The 27,633-nt window shown below is 40.1% G+C and overlaps 1 protein-coding gene across 1 annotated transcript in view; it reads right to left on the bottom strand.

Annotated features, from left to right (window-relative positions):
* The window catches only part of TMC3 (transmembrane channel like 3), a 482,220-nt gene extending 455,225 nt beyond the window's left edge, over nucleotides 1-26,995 (bottom strand). The window contains exon 1 of the mRNA XM_048868309.2: nucleotides 26,643-26,995. The gene's annotated coding sequence lies outside the window, so the exon portion shown is untranslated. The remainder of the gene's footprint in view (nucleotides 1-26,642) is intronic.
* Nucleotides 26,996-27,633: the final 638 nt, after the last annotated feature.

The raw sequence follows: 27,633 nt of genomic DNA, 5'->3' as shown, positions 1-27,633 counted from the left end.
ACAAACAGCATCCACTTTGGCATTCGTTTTCGTTTCTAAACCTGAATGGAGCTTGGTCTACCAGGAGACACCCAGATGTTTGTAGATGGCCCAGCATTTCAACTTTTTTCCTCATTAAAAAATTAAATTGGGAATACTTAAAGTATGTTACAATCTTCTTGCAGCTCTTTTCAGCAGAACCTTAGTGTTTTTTATTAGAAAGCTGATGAATGTTGCTGTACAGTGAGATCCAGAGCTGTTCAAATGCTAAAGGAATGATCTGAGGGGAGATGTTAGGTAGGGAAAAACCAAGCACCTGATGCCACAGGGTGAAATTCACCCAGTACAGAGCGTAGTATAAGGCCTGGGCACCACTTATGACCTATTTTGAGGTCTTCACTGCTGGTCTTCTGCACAGCTAAGTTTTCCCCAGTACCTTTAAGCTCTTTCAGACTCCAAATCATAGAGCAGGTTAGGTTCTTCGGGGTTTTTTTTAAGTGAAAAATATTTACTATTCATGTTTTGTCTGCTTTTACTCACTATGGGGCAGTGAGGCCTATTGTAAAAATGGCATAATGAGGATTGTAAGCTGATGGAGAAAAATACCATTGATGCATGTCAGCAAGATCTTTTCCTCAAGAGATGTTTATAAAGCAAAATAAGTCAACATACGCAGAAAAGGTAACAGAAACCTCCCCAACTTGGTGTTCAATTCAGTCCTGAATGTGAAGCCCAACCCTCCTGCACTCAGACTCAAAAAGCAGTCAATCAATAGCCTTTCCCCAGCCACTTCTTCACTGGAGACCAGAAAGCACTCCCTGACCTGGCAACACAGGCCTGTGCCATGACCATACAATTGCTTGACCATAATCAAATCATTTGTACATTGACTTTTATAGTTTCTTTATGCTGTTTTAAGTAGTGATAGTGTTTCTTCCTGACATGCCTTATAAAACATGAAAAAAATTGAACTGTCTCTACCCAGCCAGCCAAATAGGTCTACAGAAATAGTAAATGAAAACAGATATCCCAGCAGGAATAAGAAAAAAGGTAAATCTAATGACTTTTTCAGTCCTGGGATTGCAGGGCCAGAATATTTTATGGTTTCCTGGGGAGTGTTATGTCACATTCCAAAAATCCCATAATTCTCTCAGTGCACACTGGAAGAAAATTTTGTCTGGTCCAGCCAGAAATGAACATTTTACTTAGCGCTTATACTAGTTTCGGGTACGTTTTTATGAAAACATGAGCAAGTGTTCAAGACTATTCCGAGCTCAAGTTTGTTTATTTTGCTGGTTAGAATTAAAACGTGCAGAGAACGGATCTTGAATTATTTGGGTGAGCGTATAGCCTTTATAAAAACAGAACAGCTTTTCAGAGTTTCCAGATCAAATAAGGGCTGAAGAAGATTCCAAAGAATGGAATTTGTTGGATCTCCACACATCAAATCTTCAACTCACTCTCTCACTTTAAACCAATTGATTAATAACCAATGAAATTTTGGATTATAAAAATAGGCTTCATTCTTGACAAAATGTAATGGATTATTCAAGGATTAAAGGCTTTTCCTACTATAAAAGGGTATAGTAAATTGTTGAGATTTCAGGGCTTAGTCCCATAACTAGATATCAAGGGGCAAACCAGATTTTGCGGCTGAGCTATGTAGTCAGTTATACCTGTGCTAGGTGCTCTTTTTTGTAGGCATCTGAACACTTAGCACATTTTATGGGACTGTATAAATAGTTACTGGTAATATATAGATGAGAGATGGAGCTAAGAAGTGACTAGTAGATAAGAGAAACTCTTTGATCAGGAAGACCTTGCATGACTTAATACGAAGTTTACAACAAAAAATAAAAAATATAGAAGCTGATGAAACTTCCAAGGACTTAAAACAGACCTTTAATCATTAGGCAAAGCAAGAAGCATGGACTAAAAGTTTGACCATAGAGCTGAGATTCAGGAATTTCTGAGTTTTAATCCCCATTTGCAGCCTTGGGAAAAACTACTTATCTTCCTTGGTTTTCCTCATGTTCAGAATGGCAACATTCCCAAAACCATCTTTCATGAGAATTAATGAGATTGTAACATACTTTAATACCAATAATATGTAATTGCTTATAGTGCTATTCATATTTAGAGTGCTAATTATAGGCTGTACATGTACATAGCAGACACTTATGAAACGTACATATGTATCACTTGAGCTATTTCTACTGCAGTTCATTAAAACTATAAGTGCTGCTAATGAACAGGAGAAAGCTCTGAGTAGAGGAACCTAATTGGTTCAAATACAGTAATCTACTATGTGGGTTGGTTGTGTGGTGTTTACCTCTGGGAAAAAAGGAGACAATTTTGTTGCAGGAGTCTACTAGAAAAGTTGTGTGCCTCACTAAAGAGAGGATCAAGAGAGAGCATTCTGATCTTAATATAAAGCCAGAAAAAAATCTGACCCTGAAACCATGGAGCTTTTCAGATCAAGTGGACCTGAGGAGTGTCTTCTCTTATGATACTCCATGCCCAGAACATTAAGAACAGCATAGTAGGGTTCATCAGTAGCTATTAGCCAGGATGGTCAGGGATGGTGTCCATAGCCTCCGTTTGCCAGAAGCTGGGAAATGGGCGACAGGGGATGGATCACTTGAGGATTACCTGTTCTGTTTGTTCCCTCTGGGTCACCTAGCATTGGCTACTGTCAGAAGACAGGATACTGGGCTAGATGGACCTTTGGTCTGACCCAGTATGGCAACTCTTCTGTTTAGGGATCATACATTCTTGATTCAGGAATAAGTGTGCTAGAAGACCATTAGAATTGGGAGGAAGGGCATAATATTTGATTAACTTTTGTTTGGGGATGCTGGATATGGATAGAGTCACAGCTCTGGAAAAACTGAACACAGTTGTATTTATCATTATGTACAGCAATAACAATGGAAGTTTAGCCATGCTGCTCTCTGCTCTGCCCTCAAGGGACCACCTGTAGGGGTAGGCGAGTTTGAACAGACGCATAAGTGACCAACAGATGAGAGCCAGATTGTCAGAAGTACTGAGCACATTCAACTCCCATTGCCTTCAATTGGGGTTATGGGTGTCCAGCATTTCTGAAAGTCATGCCCTTGGTCTGCATGACCTTTCATATTTGAATTATAGGTTTTAAGTTGTCTTTATGAATTTTTACAAAGGTCAAGGAATAAGGAAAAAACAGAACCAAATAAGTTGTGCTATAGATATCAAATATTTGATAACCTAGGGGAAAATACACCATTTTCCTGTATTGGGATGACTGCCTTACAAATTTGGAAAAATACAAATTTCATACAATGCATCAGTCAGTTACTTTAAGAAGGCGCTTTGTGTTCCAGAGGTAGCATGAATAAATTATTACGTGCAGTTGCTATGGTAGCTACTAATTTGTTGTTGAATAATAGAGTTGTGTTTAAATAGCTATAAAACTTGCCCTGGGAGCAGTGTTAGAAACACACTATTGTCATTCCCTTTTTACTTTTTAAAATTAATATATAGTTTGACTAAGAATAGCACTTTCCATCTTGTGTCCACCTTTCTTGCAGTTACATGTCCTCAGGCTGTCATCAAGCAAAGCATCTTCTCTACGCAAAAGAGGAGGCTTATTAAAAAAAAAAAAAACACCCCACAAACACACCCACACACACACCACTCCATGCTGTCCCTGAGCAGAGTACCAGCACAAATCTTTTAGTATTGCAAGTATCCATTTTGATTATCAACATTCTACCACAAAGGATTTTAAAACAAATTTTCACTGGTCTAAAATAAACCATTACGAAGAAAATAGCAGCCAAATATGGAATTCCTGCCAAAACTGTATCCCAATTCCAATTAAAAAGCCCAAACAATTCAAAACATTAAAGAAAGGTCTCTGAGTTACCATTCACTAAAACTTAATAAAAAATTTTTGGAACTTTTGCTCCACGGTTTAACAAAACAGTTGTAGATTAATCTTATTTCAAACCACACACAAACTCTTTAAAGTTGTTTCGTTCAATGCTCAACAGAAAAACCTCAACTGAAAAAGGTTTTCATCAAATTTAATAAAAAAAGAACCTAGTTCTAAACCAGTGACAATCCTAGAGTTTAACAATGAAGTAAAGTATCTATAATTCTCTTTAACTTGTCTTGATGTGAAGGCTTTATTTTGTGATCGTTTTATTGCATAAACCGGGATGAATAATGGAATTTTAGAAAGAGAACCCCTATTGAGTCAGGCTTCATTGACATCTGACTGGTAGTCTAAAAGCCTGCCGAGAGGGTCCAAAGCAATGCATCACAGCCTCCCAGCAGGTCATTAAGGCATTAGCCAATTAGAAAGCAGGGCTACTGAGTGACATTGTTCACAGCAGAGCAAACATAATTGATTTTTATTTCAACAGGAGAGAGAACCTCCTTACTAAAGAGCTTTAGCATAATATCTTCTTTAGGAGAGGTTTAAAGAGATTTGTATTAGAGCATTTAATTCCAAACCCTGAGACAGTCTCTGGCAATGTGTATAAATTAAGGGACAGTTGACTTCACTCATTGATATTCAAAATAGAGACTCACTGTTGCTCAAAAGTAGCATGAAGTTTTCTGAGTGATGGCATCCAACACCAGCTGTGCGGAGGTACAGATCTTGTACTCTCACAACCTTTAAATAGTTTATGTAGCTATTAGCAAGCTGGATTCCAGTTTAAGGGTTACTTTCCTGTGCATTTTAACCACTCTGTATAAACAACCACTCCTTAAAAGCACCATGAAGATGGTATCGCCCTCTTTCTGATTTCATTGTCTATCAATTGGTTATTTTCAGTCTTACTGCATATTAGCACCACTTGGTGGGAATACTTTTCAGTGACAGCAAGCCTGCAGCAATAAACTCCAAGAATGAATAGTAGCTTCAGTCGTCCTAATTTTCAGTATGTTAAGAGCATCTGCCACCAAGTCATTAGACTACACTTTTTAAGGAAGCCTCATTTCCCTTCACATAAGATGTGAACACTTTTCATTGCAACCTGAAAAAGGTTAAAGGACTTTGAAGAGATATGTAATAACACTAGTGTCTTTACAAGCACAACACCCAAGTTGCACACAAGTAAAAATAAGCATTCTTAATATAATTTACAAAACCATAAAATGTTGGATTGTAACAGGATACTTTTTCAGACAAGACCTTTTCTGTACTGTTTGCATTTATGGTCTGCAGGAGAAAAAAAACTGGAAAATGCTATAAAATCCTAACTTCTCATGACCCAAAGCACCACAACCAAAAAAAATTTATTGGAAATATTTGCAGATTACTATTCACAGAGTACATATACTGTAGACTTGGAAAATACATGTATTCCACACACAGTTCAGCCAGCCAACTGAATCACTCCTTAAAAAAGAAAAAAAAAAATTCTCAGCTGCAAAGGCTGCAATCCAAGGATTGAACATTATGTATTGGGACGATATTTAAGTCATCTGTCTCTAATTTTCAGATTTTTCCATCAGGTTTCAAAAATATTTTCGTTATTTTCAGCGTGGTTTTGTGCTTCACCAAAAACTCAGGGCATGTCTACACTACAGCCCTAAGTCGACTTATGTTAGGTTGACTTACAACCACCACCACAATTACTGCGGTGGCTGAGGACCACACGACCCTCCTTATGTCAGTGGTGCACATCCTCACTGAAGACAGATAGTGCAAGTGGCTGAGAGCCAGGGCACTCAGGTCCATGCAGCTCCCACCAGGAGCCCAGCTGCCCCCCTGGGCTCTTGGCTCCCAGCGGGGGAGGGAGGCAGCCACCTGGGCTTCTCAGCACCCTGAGCAGGGAGACTCCAGGCAGCAGCCCAGCTAGGAGTGGGGAGCTGGGGGCAGCTGGGCTCTAGCTGCCCAGCTTTCTTGTCAATTTCACAAGAGCTGTGAAATTGACAAGACAGGACAGCCAACAGCCAAAGTAAAGCAGAGTCTACACAGACACTGCATCACCCTAATTATACTATCAGCCCTATGCCTCTCCTGAAGGTGGAGTTATGTTTGTGTAATAGGACACTTACATTAGCAGGAGCAAGGCTGTAGAGAGAGCGTGTATGCGGACATAATTAGGTTGACCTAAAACAGCTTACGTCAACCTAACTGTAGTGTAGGCCAGGCCTCAGACTTTAACTACTAAAGTATGGGGGAGGGGGGATTGTAAAGAAACAGAACTTTCTTTCTAAAGCCTTTGCCAGCTATACATTAAAGCCAGATTATTTTCCCTCTTTGGGGAGTGTGTTTCCAGGCCTAGCCCTCTGCCTTGGCTAAGGCTGTGTCTACACTATGGGCTTGTCTTCACTGTGGGGGTAAGTCAACCTGAGTTATGCTACTCCACCTACATGAATAACGTAGCTGGAATCGATGTAGTTTAGGTTGACTTACCCGGGGTCTTCATGGCACTGAGTCAACGGGAGAGTCCCTTACTCTTCCTGGAGAGCTGGAGTACTGGGGGTGGGGAGGGGGTCGACTGGAGAGCGCTCTGCTGTTGATTTAGTCGGTCTTCATTAGACCCACTAAAAATCTACCTCTGCTGCATCGATTTCAGTGACCTTGATCTCCCTGGTACTGGAGACCAGCCTTATGGAGGCATAGCTCAGAGTAGCTATGCTAATATAACCCCATAGCATATACACGGCCTGCACCAACAAAAGAAGTATTGCCTGTCAGGAGAGGAACTACACCTCCCAGAATGGTGTTCGCCCTGTTGATGGAAGCACTCTGTCACCATAGCTGCATCTATGCTGGGGGTGAGGTAGGCATACCCATGTCCATCTGGGATGTGGGTTCCCCCCCAACACCCTTGAATGACATAGCTCTGTCAACTAACTTTTAAGAGTAGGCCAAGCCTAAGTGGTGTCCCTGATTTCTGTGTGTTCAAAAGTGTTTGTTTTTAAAAAAGCACACTGACATCCCAGTCAAGCTGTAATACTAGCAGTAGACCTGACAGCTGTAACTAGTAGAAGATGTGCCTAATTCTTGCTACCAATGATTTATGTTCATATGATCTTAATAGAATTTAAGAGATTATACAAAATCAGGAACAATGTTAACATCAATTTGTTGTATAGATGAATAGAAGAAATTCCGTATAAAGAGCAGCATATTGTGTTGCTACCGCCAAGTCAATTTACAATGCCCTTTATAAAGTGATCTTTTGACTAATAAATGCAGAGCAGAGGTTCAATATCTACAAAGGTTAGCCATCTCTCTCTGTTGAAGCAAGCACATTTAGGACTGGATTCTACAAATGCTTTAGCACATGCATAGCTTTACCTTCAACTGAAGTCAACAGGATTACTCACATGAGGAAAGCATCACACATGCTTGAGTGTTGACAGGATTAGGCCCTTCGGGCATGTCCACATTCACAAACTAAACCATTTTTTAACCAAAAGCAGTTTAAGCATCAATGGTTTATGTCCAGCCACATTAGCCATTGCAAGTTCACAAAGCATCCACATTATCAGTTCTAAACTGATTCAGTTGCAATGGCTTGAGTACCTATCTCAGTTCCCAACCACAGTGCATTATAGGAGATTCTGCAAACCCCGTCATGCACAACGTAACAGTACTGAGAATATTTGAACCCTTTCAGCTTGTTGGTGTCCACAGGGATGCTAAAGTCATTCAGGCTTAAACTGGCATTTAGCCTTAAAAAAGAAGAAGATAGGCATGCTACCAGCAGTGCTACCCAGACTATAAGCTGCCTGGAGTACAAGTATACGAGGAGAAAGTGTGTTGCAAACAGCATAGGAGGTTAAATTTCTCAGCCTGGTGAATTTCTTGCCTAGACGTCTTCAGCCTGCATACAACTACACACGAACAGCAGCAGTACTGCATGGATGCACGAATGTGGGTGCAGTGAAAGTGGGGGGGGGAGGGGGCGGCAAGAAGAGTGATTCTCTATTAAATCAGATCCAGGCACAGGAAAACACTTTCTTGTTTCTAGACGAGTTAACTGCATGGTTTACATCTGGAATTAATAGGGATTTCGCTTAATAAAAATAGCCACTACTTTGTGTTGTGCTCTAGGCGAGCGTGTGGGGATTTGGAATGTGAGTGAAAGGGCCAGATGTGGGCATCTCCTAGCATAGGTAATTGTGTTAGCTGAAGAAAATATTTAGGTGAATAGGCTAATTTTAGCTCATGAAATAACCTTCATATTGTTATGGTGAGTAATATTAAAGGTTTCTGGCACTTGATTTCTTAGTATAATAGAAGACACATTGGTGAAGAAATGTTTAAGTACTGTAACACCAATAAAAAACAGGTTTCAGAGGAACAGCCGTGTTAGTCTGTATTCGCAAAAAGAAAAGGAGTACTTGTGGCACCTTAGAGACTAACCAATTTATTTGAGCATGAGCTTTCGTGAGCTACAGCTCACTTCATCAGATGTTTACCGTGGAAACTGCAGCAGACTTTATATACACACAGAGAATATGAAACAATACCTCCTCCCACCCCACTGTCCTGCTGGTAATAGCTTATCTAAAGTGATCAACAGGTGGGCCATTTCCAGCACAAACCCAGGTTTTCTCACCCTCCACCCCCCCACACAAATTCACTCTCCTGCTGGTGCTAGCTCATCCAAAGTGACAACTCTTTACATAGTCAAGTCGGGCTATTTCCTGCATAGATCCAGGTTTTCTCACATCCCCCCCACCCCCATACACACACAAACTCACTCTCCTGCTGGTAATAGCTCATCTAAACTGACCACTCTCCAAGTTTAAATCCAAGTTTAAATCCTAAAGCCCCTACTCTACTTGCGCTATATTGATGACATCTTCATCATCTGGACCCATGGAAAAGAAGCCCTTGAGGAATTCCACCATGATTTCAACAATTTCCATCCCACCACCAACCTCAGCCTGGTCCAGTCCACACAAGAGATCCACTTCCTGGACACTACAGTGCTAATAAACAATGGCCACATAAACACCACCCTATACCGGAAACCTACTGACCGCTATTCCTACCTGCATGCCTCCAGCTTTCACCCTGACCACACCACACGATCCATCGTCTACAGCCAAGCTTTGCGATACAACCGCATTTGCTCCAACCCCTCAGACAGAGACAAACACCTACAAGATCTCTGTCAAGCTTTCTTACAACTACAATACCCACCTGCAGAAGTAAAGAAACAGATTGATAGAGCCAGAAGAGTTCCCAGAAGTTACCTACTACAGGACAGGCGTAACAAAGAAAATAACAGAACGCCACTAGCCGACACCTTCAGCCCCCAACTAAAACCCCTCCAACGCATTATTAAGGATCTACAACCTATCCTAAAGGATGACCCAACACTCTCACAAGTCTTGGGAGACAGGCCAGTCCTTGCCTACAGACAGCCCCGCAACCTGAAGCAAATACTCACCAACAACCACATACCACACAACAGAACCGCTAACCCAGGAACTTATCCTTGCAACAAAGCCCGTTGCCAATTGTGCCCACATATCTATTCAGGGGACACCATCACAGGGCCTAATAACATCAGCCACACTATCAGAGGCTCGTTCACCTGCACATCCACCAATGTGATATATGCCATCATGTGCCAGCAATGCCCCTCTGCCATGTACATTGGTCAAACTGGACAGTCTCTACGTAAAAGAATAAATGGACACAAATCAGATGTCAAGAATTATAACATTCATAAACCAGTCGGAGAACACTTCAATCTCTCTGGTCACGCAATCACAGACATGAAGGTCGCTATCTTAAAACAAAAAAACTTCAAATCCAGACTCCAGCGAGAAACTGCTGAATTGGAATTCATTTGCAAATTGGATACTATTAATTTAGGCTTAAATAGAGACTGGGAGTGGCTAAGTCATTATGCAAGGTAGCCTGTTTCCTCTTGTTTTTTCCTACCCCCCCCCCCCCCCCAGATGTTCTGGTTTAACTTGGATTTAAACTTGGAGAGTGGTCAGTTTAGATGAGCTATTACCAGCAGGAGAGTGAGTTTGTGTGTGTATGGGGGTGGGGGGGATGTGAGAAAACCTGGATCTATGCAGGAAATAGCCCGACTTGACTATGTAAAGAGTTGTCACTTTGGATGGGCTAGCACCAGCAGGAGAGTGAATTTGTGTGGGGGGGTGGAGGGTGAGAAAACCTGGGTTTGTGCTGGAAATGGCCCACCTGTTGATCACTTTAGATAAGCTATTACCAGCAGGACAGTGGGGTGGGAGGAGGTATTGTTTCATATTCTCTGTGTGTATATAAAGTCTGCTGCAGTTTCCACGGTAAACATCTGATGAAGTGAGCTGTAGCTCACGAAAGCTCATGCTCAAATAAATTGGTTAGTCTCTAAGGTGCCACAAGTACTCCTTTTCTTTTTGCCAATAAAAAACAGAAGATGGTTTTAGAATTTATCAAATGCTTCAGTGAAGGAGTACAAAGTTTTGCTATACCCCCAATTATCTTTAAAATATTTGCTTTACTAAAGAACGTATGACATAGCTGTTTGTTTCTCTTGGAAGGAATAATCAAATGCCTTGATTGTTATACTTAATAGTAAATCCATACTTTGGCACCAAATTGAAAGAGTAACACTATTACTACACAATAATTTCTAATGCTCTCCTGGGAGGCCACAACCATACTATACACTCCTATACTGCCCGCAGTGCTCTGCGAATACTCAGCCAGGCTTCACAACAACCCCTTGAAATGGACAAAGATCACTGCTCCAATTCACAGGTGTGGAAATGGAGGTTCAGAGAAGTTCATTGACTTGCCTAAGAGGCATAGAGATCTGATAGAACAAACAATGACCTAGTAGTCAGAAGACCTAAATTCCAGCCCTAGTTCTGATGATGCCTGAATATTTATATTGCCATTGTGCATGGGAGCCCAAGTCACAGACCAGGACCCCATTGAGCTGGGCACTGTACAAACATAATAAGATGGTCCCTGCCCAAGACAGCTTATAATCAACATAATGAGAGTGTGGCCAAATCCCTTAATTGGAGCCCGTTTCCCCACCTGTTAGGTAGACCTAACTGTGAAATGCTGGCCAGTCAGTGTCAGAGCTGCGACTAGAACTGAAGCACTCCTGGCTCAAAGCCACATGCTTAAACTACTAGACCATGTGGGTTTTGAGGAGGTTCTGTCACTTCCTCTTCCAGTATTTCCTCCCCAAAATACTATAAAAAAAGTGTATTTTTGGATAAATTTGCCCTTTTGAGTTTTTGCAGCCATTTTAAAAGCAAAAAACAGCTGCATGAAAGCTTTGGTTTATTTGATTATTTCAAAACTCCATAAAATTGCCTTAAGTAAATGAAATCAGAAGCAGGCAAATTTTACTGGGCAAAAACACATTATTTGTTAACCCACCTCTGTAGCTCACTGCACCCTTTTCAGATACCTAGTTTAGAAACTTTCATATAAAGAAGATGAATTTAATCAAATGTAAATAAAAAGCCACATTAGATGGAGGAAAAAATATACACATTCTGCTCCTGAAGTGAAATAGGATAAAAACTGGGAGAACTAAGCCACATTATTTTCCTAATCCCACTCCATTAGTGAAGGTAAACCCAATATCTTGATTGTGATAATTCACAGGTGAGAGAGAGAGAGAGAGAGAGAGAGAGAGAGAGAATGAATGAATCCACATACAAAGACACAATACAATACAATACAGCAGATTCTTCAACACATATAGTAGCTTTGGTAAGCAACCAATTTATTCCTAGAATAAGCTTTCCACCACCACCACTCTTCCCCCTTTTTTTGGCTTGGCAAGTATTTAAGGAGGTTTCTGAAGCATTGCTAGCAGTGATAAAAATTGGTCCACAGCAGATTCATTCATTATAACAGGTCAAAAGTATATTTTCAGTATATTTTACCAACTATGCCTTTGTATTTTGTTATTCTTTTATCAAATATTCATACAAGCTCATTTCTCTGCTCTTGTGGTGCACATAAAGATGGATGCAAATAAAAATATTCTTTTAACGGGTTAATTCATCTGTGCAATGTGTATTTAAGTATGCTTTATTTTATGGCTAGAACCTCTGTGTTGTAAGCTTCTTAAACAGTACTGTTTTAGCAGATAAACATTGTCAAATAGCTTTATACCAGACAAAAATACACAAATTATGTTGGCCTATTGAACTCTACATGAAGAGAGGCTACCAAGACAGCAGGTCTGGAAACAAGTGCTAACAGCAACAATCTGAAATAATGTGCATTATAGCTTTTTCTTCAACTTTAGTGTAATACTTTAAGAAATATTTCTTCTTGATTTCATGTACAAAACACAGAGCTCAGGATAGCTCCCTTTGAAGTTAATGGGAGTCTTCCCCGTAACTTCACAGAGCCCAATCATACACACACTTGCGTACGGAGCCTGGTTCAAAGCCTATTGATGGCAATGGTAGTCTCTCTTGTCTTCAGTGGATTTTGGATTAGGCCCATAAGTACCTCTATTCATGCAAGTACTCAAAAAAAAGGATTAGATTGGGCTACTCATATGAGAAAGAGTATTTGTGTGTGTCCAGTGCTTGCAAGGTCAAGCCCAAATAATTTCAGGCAAACCCACCCAAGATTTTTACAGAACATAAATGTTGCACAATAATAATAAACCTTAGCCTATATGCAGTGCATTCACTAAATAATGGACTTTTGGAACAGCCGGATTATGCCAATATTTCTCTAAAATGTGAGGAGGAAAAAGTGGGTGGGGGGGATTAAATTCAGTGTCACTGTTGCCAAGAAATGGACCCCTAAAGGTTTCCAAGTCTTGCCTCATTATTTTGTAATTGTAAACCTAAAGCACTTACATGAATGGTTAGAAAAATTTAATCTTTATCACCACTAGGACCAGGTGACAACATCAGAGAGGATTCCCCTTCCACATGAATATTCATCCTTTCTAGACTGTTCGTGCCCCTGGTGCTTCCTCTCCCACAAACAGTCTCATGAACAACTGGAAGGAATGTTTTGTGGAAGCAATGAGATTTAAACAAGCCAAGAAGAGTTTTTTTGAACACAAGTATCCACATCATCATCTTCATCAATTGTTTGTATTAGCATGGCAACTAGGAGTCATCCTGGACCATGACCCTATTGTACTATGGGCTGTACCAACAGAACAAAAAGACAGTCCCTGCCCCAAAGAGCTTACAATCAGATGTCTGATTCTAAGGGCTATGCTCATCCAATCAGAATCATACCTTGTAACTAGCACATCCATTAATTTACAGACCAAGAATTACAGTATTCGGCAAATACTTTCAAACAATGAATACATTCATGAAAATTCTTACGGGCTCCCAGACAATTTGTGATCAGAAAAGAGGTACAATGCTGATGAATTATTCATTATGATTTATTTTATCATCTCTAATTATCACACATGAATTAGATAATTGCCAGTAAAATCTGACAGCTGAAAACAGATCTGTCCTCCCATGCTTATACATCTTAATTTTGCCTCCTTCAGCAACTATTTCTCAAAATTATTAACTCTGCCAAATAGTTTAAGATACAGCTTTTATGAAAGATGTTATTCAAAATAAATTTGCACTGTATAGTGCAGTACTTTAAGAGCTCACCTTTACAAATTATATAAAAATATAGTCCCCACACCTCAAACTCCCTCAGTAAGAACACGAGCTCTTTATGTCTAGGACTAATCAATCTATCTTTTCGGCTAGGGGTTCCCTAATTAAAACCGTGTTTCTATGTAAGCATCTAACAAGAACATCTGAAGGCCTTATTTAAAATTGGAAGAGAACAGTATAAACCTGTATGGCTTTTAAAGCTAACTACTTCCAGGTGCAAAGAGAATAGAACTTTAGTGCTGGACAGCACTGCTTCCAACTTAATGCTTGGATGCCTTTGTTCCTGAAAGTGTAAGGTTTCCCCCAGTTTTATGACTGCAGATTTGTGTGTTGCATCACACCCTATAACAGATCACCAATGGGCTTAGTTTTATTGTTTTGTTTTATTTTATTGACTGCATGTTTTATTCAAGCTAATATACACCATGGTGGTAGGCAATAACATCTCAATTACAACCCCAGTACTCTTCCTTTCCTGTAAGTTGCCAGCTCTGATCTTCACTTTATTATATCCACATGCTAATTTTGTAAAGGAAGAAGGGAGAGGGAAAAAAAGTCAAATCTGAAACAGTCCTTTTAAAGTGTTAAACTGGAAAGATTCCTTTCCCAGGTAATCCTCAAAGCTAAATAGAAGCTTTCCCATACACCATACTTATTTATAGCATGGGCAAACAATCAAATCACCAGATAACTATTGTGTAGAAATGGGTGAGAGCCACAAACTTCACCAAAGGTTGATGGCAGTTGGATCTGGTACTCTGCTTCTGACCCATTTCTATATTGTGTCCTCCTGTTGAAGAGTAAATAGGTGTTAGTAATAAGACAACAGTGCAAGCAAATAACTGGAAACCATGGTGGATTCTGCTATAGCTCATTCAGTTCCTTGGACATTAGAGCTTATTTTACTGAGAGAGGGAATGTTGGACAGGACACAGTTGGAATTTTTAACCTCTTAAAAAAATGCCATTGATCTTTAGTTTCCACCAGGACAGCCAAAAGAAACAGGCAGATTGGCTGTAGTCTAACATCTCCTCTGAAGGATGGCAACTCTAATAATATGGCACTGCAGCATCAATATTGGGTGCGAGCTCAAGTCCTGCTAAAGGACTTGACAGTGAAATATGACTTCTGCAAGGTGCTATATGCCCTCAGCTCCCATTGATAACAGGAATCAGCATGACTGCTTGCACTTTGCCAAATACGTGTATTTCATGATCTTCTGTTAGCCTGACAATATGAGGGTTGAGGTTGGGAAACTCCTGAAACTTGGTAGTAGTTCAATTGTGTGATATTTGGCTTGAAGACTTTTTCGCATGACCTTCAAATACCTCTGTAGTCACTTATATAACGTATATCGACAACCGCTTGTGACAGCAGTGCTCATCAAGTACAATCTTCTGTGCTACTTAAGTCATCCGTTAAGACCAAGAAACATTCTGTTCCATAGGCCTATGGGAGATGAGTGGGGGAGGGTAGGAATATTCCTGACCTAGGATATTCCTACCGTCCCCCACTCAACACCCAATGGCTCAGAACATACATTTTTACACCTTGAGTTTAATCGTAGGCAGCAACTTTAGCCTAGAAGAGATTATTAATTTAATGTTGTTGTTTTTTTTTGGTGGTAATGGAAAGCCTAAACTGTATTACTCTGTTCAGCCACTAGGTGGCAGAGTGTATAACAATTTAAATGCACCTCAGCCATACCTGGCAGAGGATTAAAGGATCTTATGATGACCACATCTGGTGTATAAGCAAACTCTGTAGCCAGTCTACATCTGATAGAGAAGAACATGCCATGGTATCAGGAGTAAAACGAAGACCAGAAACAGAAGGAAAAAAAAATATTGCAGGATCTCCTCAACATGTCACTCTTCAACACCCCAGAGGGCTTCAGCTTCGGCAACCCTTCAGAATCAGACTGGAAGCAGTATTTTTCAAGATTTTGAATTGCAAACAAACTCCACAAAGGAACTGGAGATATACAGGCATCTTCATATATAGTATGGGGAAGCAAGCAGAGCACATCTTTAAATCCTTTGACATTGCTGAAGAAGTCACAAAGAGGACAAAGGGTTCTGGCTATGTTCAATATAAACTTTACACAGTTTATGAAAGAGCATGTTTTCACCAGAAAATTAAAGAACTAAGGCAAAATGTTGAATGTTTTGTAAGAGCTCTGCATACACTTGCATTCCCAAAATCATTTTTTCAGCCAAACATGAACATATCGGAAACAGGCTGGTTACTAGGTTAACCTTCCACAGTTTTTTTCCCAATCCTACAATTGACAGGATATTTAACCCTAGCGACAGTTACTGAAATAGCAAAACATGCTGAACGACTGAAATAGCAAAGTCTAGAGAAACGAGAAAAACCTGAAATTAGCTTAGAAAAACTGTAAACAGACACTTGAGTGTTAAAAATCATAAAACCCCTGAGGCAAAGAGAGAAAACTCTCAGGCTTAGAGGGACAAATTTCAGCCTACATGCACAATGTATGGAAAAGTCATACCCCAAGAGATGATACATGTCCAGTTGGGGTGCACAGTGTAACAAATGCATGAAATATGGACATTTTACAGCTGTTTGCAGCACTAAAGCAGTCAGGTAGTTGACTTGTATTACAGATAATCACGAATAATTGTTTCTAGGATCTGTCACTTGTGATGATAGAGCCCTCAGAGTATGAAAAGGAACATTCATGGCAAGACTATTGACTTTAAAATTGACTCAGGCGCTGATATCAATCACCTTTAAACTCCGCAAAGATGAATTCACTTGACAACTCTGACTAGCCCTGGCGGTATTTTGAACTGCATGGGTCCTGTTCACCACAGAAAAACTTACAAAGCCAAAAGCCATGCATTCAGAGTGCATGTGATCAAAGGACCACAGACCAAAAGTCTTCTCAGCTGCATTGACAGCCACGATGAGCCTACTGAGAACTGTGGAAGAACGGGATGGAATATTTGGTGGTATTGTACTAGATCTGCTTTGAAAAGTCCAAGTAACCTGAAGAGACAATGCTGAACAATACAGTGTACATACACCTCACAGGATTCCTGTCCCATTACTACATAATGTGGAAACTGAGTTAAAGAGGATGGAGTTGATTGGCATAATCAAGAAAATCTGAGCCAACAGCATGGTGTGCCCCACTGGTATCACTTGTATAGAAAATGGAATACAAATGTGAGAATTTTTAAAAGACTTAATGAAACAGTTGTGTGTGTGTGGGGGGGGAGAATATATCACCCCAATAGGACTTTCTGCCCAAAGTGAAAAGAGAGTATTCCCTAAGATGGATGCCTCAAATGGATTCTGGAAAATTCTTTTAGCCAAAGAAAGTGCTAAACTGACTACATTTATTATACCCTTTGGACGATTTTGCTTTTGAAGATTACCTGTGCACCTAAAATTTTGCAAAGAAAGATGGCAAAATTGTTTATCAACACAAATGGAGTTGTGGTTTTCATGGATGATATCCTGATATATGGATCTTCAATAGAAGAACAATCAGAGCAAAAACCTCTACAAATGGCAGATAAAGAAAAAGAGAGAGAACTCAAAGATTCCAAACCAACCACAGCCCAGAGTTGCAATTAATAGACAGCCAGATGACCAAGCTATTACATGTTTAGGTCATGTAATTAGAAATCCAGTATGTTCCAGAGACACTTAACAGATTGATATATACTGAACTTCAAAGACAGCATGGTAGTGTAAATATTGTAGGAATGTAGAACTTAAAAGGGAGAGATGTAACAGAATGCTAAACTATTATAGTTTTCAGCCATTAAGTGGCACAGTGTGTAAAATATCTTATTTAAACTAAACTCAGCCATACCTGGCAAAGCATTAAAGGATCTTACAATTAATACATCTGGTGTATAAGCAAGCTCTGTAGTCAGTCCACATCTGGTATAGAAGAACATGACATTTGGTAGCAGGGAAAAGTGGTTTTGACATCATTCCAACGAACAGGTAATAGGAAGTTTTGAAATTGAAAGATTAGAGACTAGAATTTAAGAAGGTGTTTGAATTAAATTGTCAAGAAAATTCAAAAAGATTTAAGTTATGAAATAAAAGCTCTAAATATTTTAGCACAGAGAGAGAAAGTGGAGTTCACATAGAGCTGGTAGAATAAAATAATCTCATCCCTACTTGAAATTTCACTAGATTCAACAATAAAACACATAACTACTGCTTTTGAGTCAGTTAAAAAAATACCCAGATTTATCATGACAATAGCATAATTTTTTTAATGAGAAGATATGCAGAAAGGTGATTAAAACATAAGTCCTCTGATATAAGTTAAGAAAATTGAACCCTAACATGGAAAATTAGCTGAAACCAGCAAGACATGGCACACAAGTCTAGTTTCTGCAACACATTGACCTCGAGATCAGGTTTACCACTGGCAGTAACTAATAAAACATGAGTTGAGGGAATATCTCTATCCATTAACAAAAGGAATTTTATGAATGCTTGGGGGTGGGGAAATAAGTCTAGTGGTCTTGTTCCAGTTACCAATGGGCAGGTGTCCACATGACAAAAACCACCACAATTGGGACTAATATTGGCAATCTCAAACTGTCTCCAGGGATTGACCTCATCCAGGGAGGTGACCCCTCCCTGCCAGCATTCAGGCAAATTGGCAGGGCAGGGCAAGGAAACTTGTATCTGTTCCATACATTACTGGCAAAATTCACCCCTTTGTGAAGGGTCCAGGTAAATCTCTCAGCACCACAGAATCCCCATAATAGCTCTAGGCAGAAGGAGGCACAAGCAAAGCAGCTGTGTAAGGGAGCCCCTGCATCCACTTATATGCATGGGAAGTGGCTTCTGAACGGACTCCAATAGGCTAGCACAGAGGTGAGAACTGGGTCAGGTCAGGCACCCCTAAATTAGTGCAAAAGGACAGCAACTGCTACGGTCTTCCACAGGTTGGTGCAGCAGGCATGGACAAGGGGGCTGTGCTTGGGGAACCCAGCCCTAGGAGGTGTATTTCATACTCTCAACCCCATGCAGGAGAACTTCATAAAGTCAGGTTATTCTTACTTTATTATTTATAATAGTTTGTTAAGCTCTGCCAACATGCACAGCACTGTGCAAGAGACAGTAGAAAGTCACTTCCAAACAAAACAAAACCAGCCTTTGTGCAGGAAACCTGAAATTGACCCAAATAAAGGGCTTCTGTCTCCAGGACCTTTAATACAGCATTCATCGTGAAGACAGTCACTCACAAGAAGTTTTAGAGCCAAAAAAATAAACTGATCTATATCAGAAGTCTGGGACTGCAAATTAACAAAGATTTTCCTCTAAACCACGGATAGCTTCTTTTTAAATTTAAGTCTTTTAAATTAAAAAAAAATGCTTCCATTAAAATAGGATTCATACTTTTAATAGTGCAATACCACAACATGTACAATTCCTCACTTGGGCCATACAAAAATGTTATCTTAGAGAGTTATGTGCCAGATTCTCAGCTGCTCTAGACTGATGTATCTCTACTCAAACCAATAAATCTATGCACAGTTATGTCAGCTGAGGACATGGTGTATATATATGATACACACACACCTTTCCGAGTCATGAACAAAGTCACAAATTTAAGATCCAAATTTATTCCCGGTTGATAGAAAGAAAAAAAACTATAATTCTTAATGGTTCATAGTACATATTAAATTGTTTTTAAATTCTAAACGTTAAATCCCAAGTAATTTGATTTCTGCCCTATGGAGAATACTGTACGGTACTGCTACAGAGGACATCATAAACACAATATTAAACTAGTTAAAGTTATCCTCTTATGACATGGCAAATAAAAAATATGAATAAAGACTGAAAAAGTCTTATTCCATACCAAGTCTTGTTGTGTGAACATTTTTTCAAACAGTTTGACTTTTTAATCTGTTTGTAAAAATGTCACTGATCCTTTATTTCTGAGCTCAGTGCACTCAAATTGTGTACTTTAGCACTATACTAATTGAAAATCCTTACTGTAAATCCTACCTTTTGTACATAGAAATTCCATGAACAGCTTCAGTACTCACTTTAAAGTAATCTTCTACCTATGGTATAATTTGCGCACAAAAATGCCTTTGTTAAAGCAGTCACTGTTTCAAGGGTAATATGAGAGTTTCAGGATACAAATCTACCATTAAACAATAAAGGCAACAGCGCAAGTTCAGGACTCTATTGGCATAGATTCTTTGTGCGTTCAACAGTTACAAAAGCCACACATCCAAGTCCCTCACATGATCGAGGCCCACACAGGGCTGGGGGTAAGGGGGTATAAAACCAATATTCCTCTAACAGTTTCTCTCAAGAAGTCAATGGAAAAACTCCCATTGGACTTCATTTTACAGGATCAGTCCCTATGTGCACAATGGGCCTCACTCTCCTCTCCACATGGTAACTCGACTGATTTCAATAAGACTCCCGATTTACACTGGTGTGAGATGAGAATTGGGTCCAAAGTTTCCAGGCTACAGGGGGTCAAATTCTGACCTGGTGTAAATGGGATGCTGTTGATTTCATTGAATCAGTGGAATTGCATCCATTTATACCAGGGCTAAATTTGGCCCATTGCCTGTCCTATTTAAAGAGTCAAGGAGAGCGATGTTACCAGAGGACTTTCAAGTTTAGGACAGTAAATTGAAACAGAAGGGCAGGGATGGGGACATACAATTGTAAGAAGTTCTAAAAGAAACCAAAAGCTAAAGTGTTACCTGCTTAAGATTGTTATATAAAATCCTCTTTGCTAGGAGAATATTGGCTGATGTACATAGGTCAGCAGTTAACAGATATACACATCCAACTACAAAGTGTTTGGCTTATTTAGCTAGATCAAGCAGAAGCTGCCTTTTTTCTTCTGTTAGAAGTGAACCACTACTGAGGATGATTATTCTTTATAAACAAACTATGTGTGAGGGATGCATCCATAATGCCCTTGTAGAGAAATCTGGGTAAGCATCCTCAGTACACTTAATATCTTTCTAGTAGCTGAGATTGTGGAGGGATAGGGATTATTTTACATTTTTGTGGATGAAGTTGATGTTGTGCTCCATCTTACTGCTTTGTGCAGGGGGTGTTGTCATTCCTCTTTGACGATACACTGCTATCCCTGTCTTGCACCAAACCACATCTTTAGAGAAGGACCAGCAAAACACCCATTCCTTCCAGAGTTTTGGGAGCACATAGTTGATCTGCTCCTCCTATATGACTATTTTCAGAGCTGGTCGATAGATATTCTCCCATAAATCTTGATGAAGTCTTATTGCCATCATCCTGAGGTCTCCCAAGAGATCTGAAGCCAATAGCAATGGAGAGGGACGTGAGTAGTGTAAAAAGGGAGGAGCAGGTGTTGCAGCCCCTTTCAGCCCCAGTGGCAGATAAGGAGGCCAAAGTTTAATAGAGTTTTCAGCTCTTCGGCAGCAGTTTGTTTCACATCCCGGTTTTAGCTAAACTGATCCACTTATCCCCATTCCAGGTTGGGATCTTGCCCCTCATTTCTTCCTTCCCTACCTTTTTTGAGAAAGGCTGTTTTATTTCAGTGCTGGCCCTCTGCTTTTGAAGACCATTGTCCCTTTTGGACTGGTTTTCCTAGAGCCTTGACAAAAAATAAAGGGGGGGGGAGGGTGAAGGAGCCTCTTGATTGGATAGGACCATTTCTGATAAATTGATATGACAATAGTTGGTAGGCTATGAGGGATGTAATGTGGTCCAGTGTTTAGAGTTCTGGACAGGGAGTCAGGAGACATGGTGTTTAGTCCCAACTCTGTATGGCCAAGTCATAGCAAATCAAAATGTAAGATAGTCAAAGGAAAAGTGACTAAGAGTGATGTAATCAAATGCCAAACTAACAAGAGGTACAGGGAGGACAAGTCTTAGACCTGAAGAGAGAGGATTAAAAGAGTAGGAAGAGTTTATTCTCTTTTAGTGACCTCCTCCCAAAGGACAATTCAAAATTCATTTGTTAGTATTCATTCGTTGTTCATCCACCATACTCTTACCTTGCTCAATCATTCACTGCTTACTCCAGTCTTGACTTGCCTGTGTCTCTCCATTGCCCCAACCACAATTAGCCCAATCAAAGTTTCAAATTTAGGCACCTAAATAGCAGTCCAATTTTCAGGATGTGCTGAGCATTGTCAATAGGACATTGGGAGCTCTCAGATCAATGAGAACTACGGATCTTTAGTGGCCTAGCTTTAGGCTTTTTCCGTGTTTTCTCCACTCAGTGGCCACTAACAAGAATAATTCTCTGTATTCAAAAAAGATTACACTTGTCCAAAATACCTCTAGTACTATTGTAATCTGTAGTTTTCTGGACCACAACTGCAGAATGCCACATATGTTTAATAAGACATCAAGCCTACAGACAGTTGAGACGTATTGCAAAGCAGACAGAAGTGAGTGTGAGTGTGCCCCAAATGAAACTGCAGTGCCTGTGATGTGAACTTACACATGGTCTGTACATTAGCGACAAGGAACAAAAGGCACTAGAAATACAACTTGAGTTGACAGAGGGATTTGGTAGCAGCAACAGAAAACAGAATATGTTGAGAGATATTGCCAGAATTCAAAGCATAGAAATCTACTTCAGAGCCTCATCATTTCACATGAATTAACAGACTGATGGAGTCTCCTGACCTATTTCAAACCTGTACAGTAAGATCTAAGATTTCATGTCAGGTTGAAGTTTTATAGCCACTTGAACTGATGTGATGGCTTAAGAAACTACAGCTCATTGTGACACTCTTGTAGGATGTTTAAAAGCAGTAGCCCTCCTCTCTGGCCCAACCATAGACTAGAAGTAATGAAACCATACTGCATTTATAATTTAATTTTGGGCTTTATTATTCAACCATGGATTTGAAAAATGTTCTGCTTCTCTAGATGATGAAAGAGTGCTACAGTAGCCAGCTGGCAGAATTAGAAAGTTACATTTATGTTTCATTACCAATAGCTATTGAATTAACTCTGATTCTATAAGAATGCTCGCAAGATTTATTCAGTCTGGTATATTTCTAAAAGTAGTTTTAGTATGAGTCTACAAGGTGTGAGTGTGTATGTATGTAAATTGGACATACATCAAAAGAAAAAAAAAATCTGAGGGATATATGCACTTTCCTCCTATTCAGAATTCAGTCCTTCATCTGACACATAACTAAGGGCACTCCTACCTGTAATTCATTTCCTACATGAATCTGCTTTTAAAAAAAGCTAGGTATACACAGTTACAGTGATGATAGCCACAAATGATCCCCAATCTACTTTGATCCACAAACTGTGGGTACTGAAGCCTCCCTTAACTGCTTCTTTCTACCCATTTCTGGGGAAGGCCGCCCAAATTTCTTGTCAAATGCCAACATAAAATTCTACACGCCAAATATTAATCAAAGTACAGTGGGCATTCAGCATAATTGTTCACACTGTACCAATCTCTTTTCCCCTCATAGTAGCTTGGAGCTGGAAGCCATTCTAAATGGGAGTTAAGTGATAAGACTGGCTGGATGGTAGCATCAGGAAATAGGAAACATCTGGGATGTCCAAAATACCTTTCAAATGATAGGACTCATGTTAAATCTTGACGGTAAAATATTGGCCCATCATAGGGTGCTTCACTCACCATTGGAGCGCCTCCTTCCGGCCACATCTGGGGATTAGCTCTGCCAGGTCAATGCGCCCTCCTGAGGTTGCACTCCATCACTCTTGCTCTCTCAGTACTCAACCGCACCTGCTTTGTACCTCGACCCTCTGGCCAGGTCACTGTGGTTTTCCCTTTGGAGGTAGGGGTTGTATACCCCCAAAGTCTTTTGGGACCCACTTCCCCTTAAGAATAGGGCAACCCAATGACTGGTAAGGGAACCCAGGCCTGCCCTCTACACTGGGTTCCAGCCCAGAGCCCCTACAGCAAGCAATCATGGTCTGCACAGTCCCAAACCTTGCTACTATATCCCTAGGCTACTTCCTACATTGCCTTCTTTCACCCTGATAGTGACTGCAGTTTCTCTACTTACAGCCGCCTCCTGCTCTCAGCCACAGGGGGTTATACAAACCCCTCCTGTTCCTGTCCAGCTGAGACTCATCTCTAATTAGTCCTTGCTCCCTGGCTCCTCCTCCAGGTACAGCCTAGAAGGTTAATTGCCTCACCTGGACACCTTCACCTCCCCAGGCTGTGTGTGTGGTGGTCACCCACTACAACCCCATTAAAGTCAATGTCAAAACTCCTACTGACCTCAGTGGATCCATGATTTCACCCCTAGGGTTTGGACAGGGATCTAGCGAATGTGTCCAGGATTATTTAAGTCTCTCTGAAAAGGTAGGGGTTGGACATCCTTATAGAAATAGGCTAGGGAGACCCTAGAGACTGCATTTGTTTATATATTATGTTTATCTTTTTTAAAAAAAGACTATACATTTTAGTAAATATGTATATTATTCATAGTTATTCAGTGAATTGCTTACATGAACATATTTCACTCTAAGGAAAGTCCACAGATTCTCACTGTGACTATTACTTCAATTTGCCACTAATCATAGTTCACTATTCATATGTTTTCATTGATCACCTGGCATTCTTCTTTTCCTTAACTGAATGACTCCCAAACCTACAGAGAGCTTTGACAAAAGACTGGTATATAGTTGTACAAGTACTGTGTGAAAACATATTTACACAAATATTCATACCTGCCCTTCCTGCCAAGATCCTTACAAACACAGTTTGCTCAAAATCTAGCTCTGTTAGGGGTTTCTAGAAACCTCTATTACTATAGAATTTCAATTTGAAAAGCAAATAAGGACTGGAAATACCATCCAGACAGACCTACCTTTTCTATTTGAAGGCCTGACTGATAATACTTATTTCCAGTATTTGCTCAGCTTTACCCCAAAAGATTTTAGTTTATTACACACACACACACACACACACACACACACCCCTTGAGTCTATGGTTTATGATAATAAGAAACAATAATTAAGGAAAGAGGGAAGTCAACTAATAGGATTGTCCTCAAAGTGCTGTAATATTACATTATAAAAGGATCAGTGACACAACCCTTAGCTAAAAAGGCCTGAATGCAAACAAAAGAGATTATTTGAGGACTGTATAATACACAGCATTTTCCCTTTAAAGGTCCACCATATTTCTTTGTGACAGGCAGCAGGGGCCAGCTGAGAGAGGCCTCTCGATCACTGAATACTGCCACTGGTTTCTGCAGCTCTGAATCTGACCTAGCGTTCATACATTGGCCTGTGGAGCTGCAGCCCTGCCACAAAGCTTCATGAGTTATGTTGACGGACCAATTTTCAGGGTATTTTTGGCTGCCGACAGCAGTGGTGCTCTGCCTACCAACTGGTGGCCAGACAACGCAGTTTTAGAACCCCCCATCCGGCAGCTGAACTCTACATGCAATATGCATATTACCGCGGCCAAGGCTCAAACTGGGACCTTTGTGATGCGTTGGCAGTATTGCTACCAGCTAAGTCAAAAATGAGCCAAACCAAAACCAAGCTAGGGCAGTGCCAAACCCATCTCCCCAGGAAGCGACTGCACATGAGGGTAGCACTAAGAGTGACAAGAATATAGATCTAAAAGAAGTAGATATCCATGGCCTCTTTGAAAAACTAGCCCTGAAAAGCTGCCCAGACACAGGAAACCCACAGACCTGGCAACACTTCTGGTACTTTTCTGCACTTAATACTGAGTGCTAGAACTAAAATCTTGCTTGAAATACAAGGTTATTTTAATAAGCACCGATTGACAGTTTGTTACAAAATGCCGGTAATAACCAGTCATTACAGTATATTTAAATGATCCACTAAGCCTAAGAAGAATAGCAAGCGGCTTCCACATCTCCGCTGCTGGTTTGAATCCAGCCCAAGTCCATAATGACCCAAAGGAGCTACCCCTGGAAGGCTGTTCACTGACGTATATGAAGTCAGTTCGCAGTTCCTGTTAACAATGAACAACTTGCCACAAGACAAAGGATAGTGCCTCCTGCCTTGCAGGCTGTCATTCCTACAACCACACCATTCCTCTGCACCAGTCCTTGCATTAGGCCCAAACTGGCCTCCCTTGCACATCTGTTATTGTGATGTCACTTTCATTACTGTAAACTGAAGCCTGAAATGGTGGATCAGGAAGCTGGAGTTACAGCTGCTTTTATGCTAAAGAAATGGATTCCACATTTTTTAAAACTTCATATTATATTATTATTTTCCATTTCTCCTCTTTTGCAACCTTGTTTCACACGCATTTGGGCCAATGCAAGCTGAGAGATACCAGCACTTAATTCAAACAAAAATACCCCATGGCTTTGCAGTATTCCTGGGGCCAATTTCCACATATTCTTATGGCCTGCACTACATGCTTCCCTGGTAGGAAATTGAAATTGCTTTTAAATCCAAATTTGTACTATTACCTCCACTAAAATTATTACATGAACCACAGTGCAGTACCTGCATTACCTCTGACAATGCTAGCTCCCCGCCCCCAAATCTCATTTCCTTTGTATCAATTCTTGCATTTTGGTTTTGATCTTTGCAACAAATTGAAAATTCATATAATGCTTTTTTAGCATGAACATTGCAATGCTAGTTTCCTAGTCCTTGACAGGTGGCCCAAGCACCTACCAATATGCTTTACCCTTGGCATGTATTTTAACCTCAGCTGTAGTTTCTGATAATTGGTACTGCTTCTCTGGTTTATGTCAGACAGCAAGATGCAGAGATTTCTTATCTGAGCAACATCTTTTCCCAATAGCTTATTATCCGTACATTCAGAGCTCATTAGAAATTATATGTAAATTGTTCACACATGCGCGCACACACAAGCCTGGTTAAGAAGAAAAGAATTATAGATCTTCTGATTTCATTCCCTTGAATTCCATATCTTTAAGTCAATGAATACATTATTTTCTTTACGCAATTTATTATGGATACATTTCACCTGGATACAAAATCAGCGTAGGTATAATTACACAAAATCCCTCCATCCTCACTAATCAGGATAATGATATGCACAGACATGGTCACATACTATTGGAAGACAATGTTGAAAGCTTCGGCTGCATACAATAGCAGTCTGAAACCCTCTTTGATCTTCAGGGTCTCCTTCAGAGCAGATGACAGCCTGAGGTCTAAACACATCCGCAGAGACAAGTCATTAGCAGCTTCGGTGTCTGAAGGACTCGATTACCACAATCCAGCAGCTCAGTTCCATGTCAAAATGCTCAATGGATACATTTAACCCTTTCCCACCCTGCACTCTTTTAAAAAGTTATCCTTTAAAAGATAACTGATATTTGCTAATTAAAATAAAATCTTACAGGTCCTGTTTTTCTAGCACAGGGAATCAGTTTCCCTACTAAATAAAAGGCAGGTTGATCAGGGCAGTGTTTACACAATCCCTAGCTTAACTTCAAGTGAGGTTCTCCCACTGCGAGACAGCAGACCTGCAGTATCTTTGCGCTCTCCCAATTCCTAAACACCGCTGGGAGCGCGTTGTCATTAGCACAGCCACCAGCTATTGTGCCAAGTACTAAAACCTTTTGTACAATTTTATTCTATCTGCTGTAGCTGTGTCATAAAACCAAGCCCAACAAACCTTCAGGAGCAGGAGTGTTATCACTAAAATTGGTACTTGTTCTAATCCCTAATTAACCACAGGATGATGGGTGTCCAATCTCTAATGATTCTCCTCATTAATATCTCCAGGTCTTAGCAGACTTTGTATGTCTGCTATGCCTGTACAGTTTCAGACTCAACAACAAATTCCAGGTATAAAAAAAAATGGTGCAGATTTCATAGTAATAAGAGTGGAAAAATAAAGTGGCTAATATTCTATTTATAGAGTCAGCACTTGTTTCTTCATATTAAATCATTAAATATTTAAAATATGCATGCACACACAGGCTTTGTATACACACACACACGTATTATTTAGACCATCTGAATTCTCAAGATCCACAAATACTCTTTGAATTATTCTGTTATTTACATTTCCCATTTGCGACTATGCCTCCACTACA

Source organism: Caretta caretta, chromosome 10, assembly GCF_965140235.1.
Source record: "Caretta caretta isolate rCarCar2 chromosome 10, rCarCar1.hap1, whole genome shotgun sequence".
NCBI classification, from domain to species: domain Eukaryota; kingdom Metazoa; phylum Chordata; order Testudines; family Cheloniidae; genus Caretta; species Caretta caretta.
Note: the sequence above shows the minus strand (reverse complement) of the source record. Positions and strands in the feature narration are given on the sequence as shown.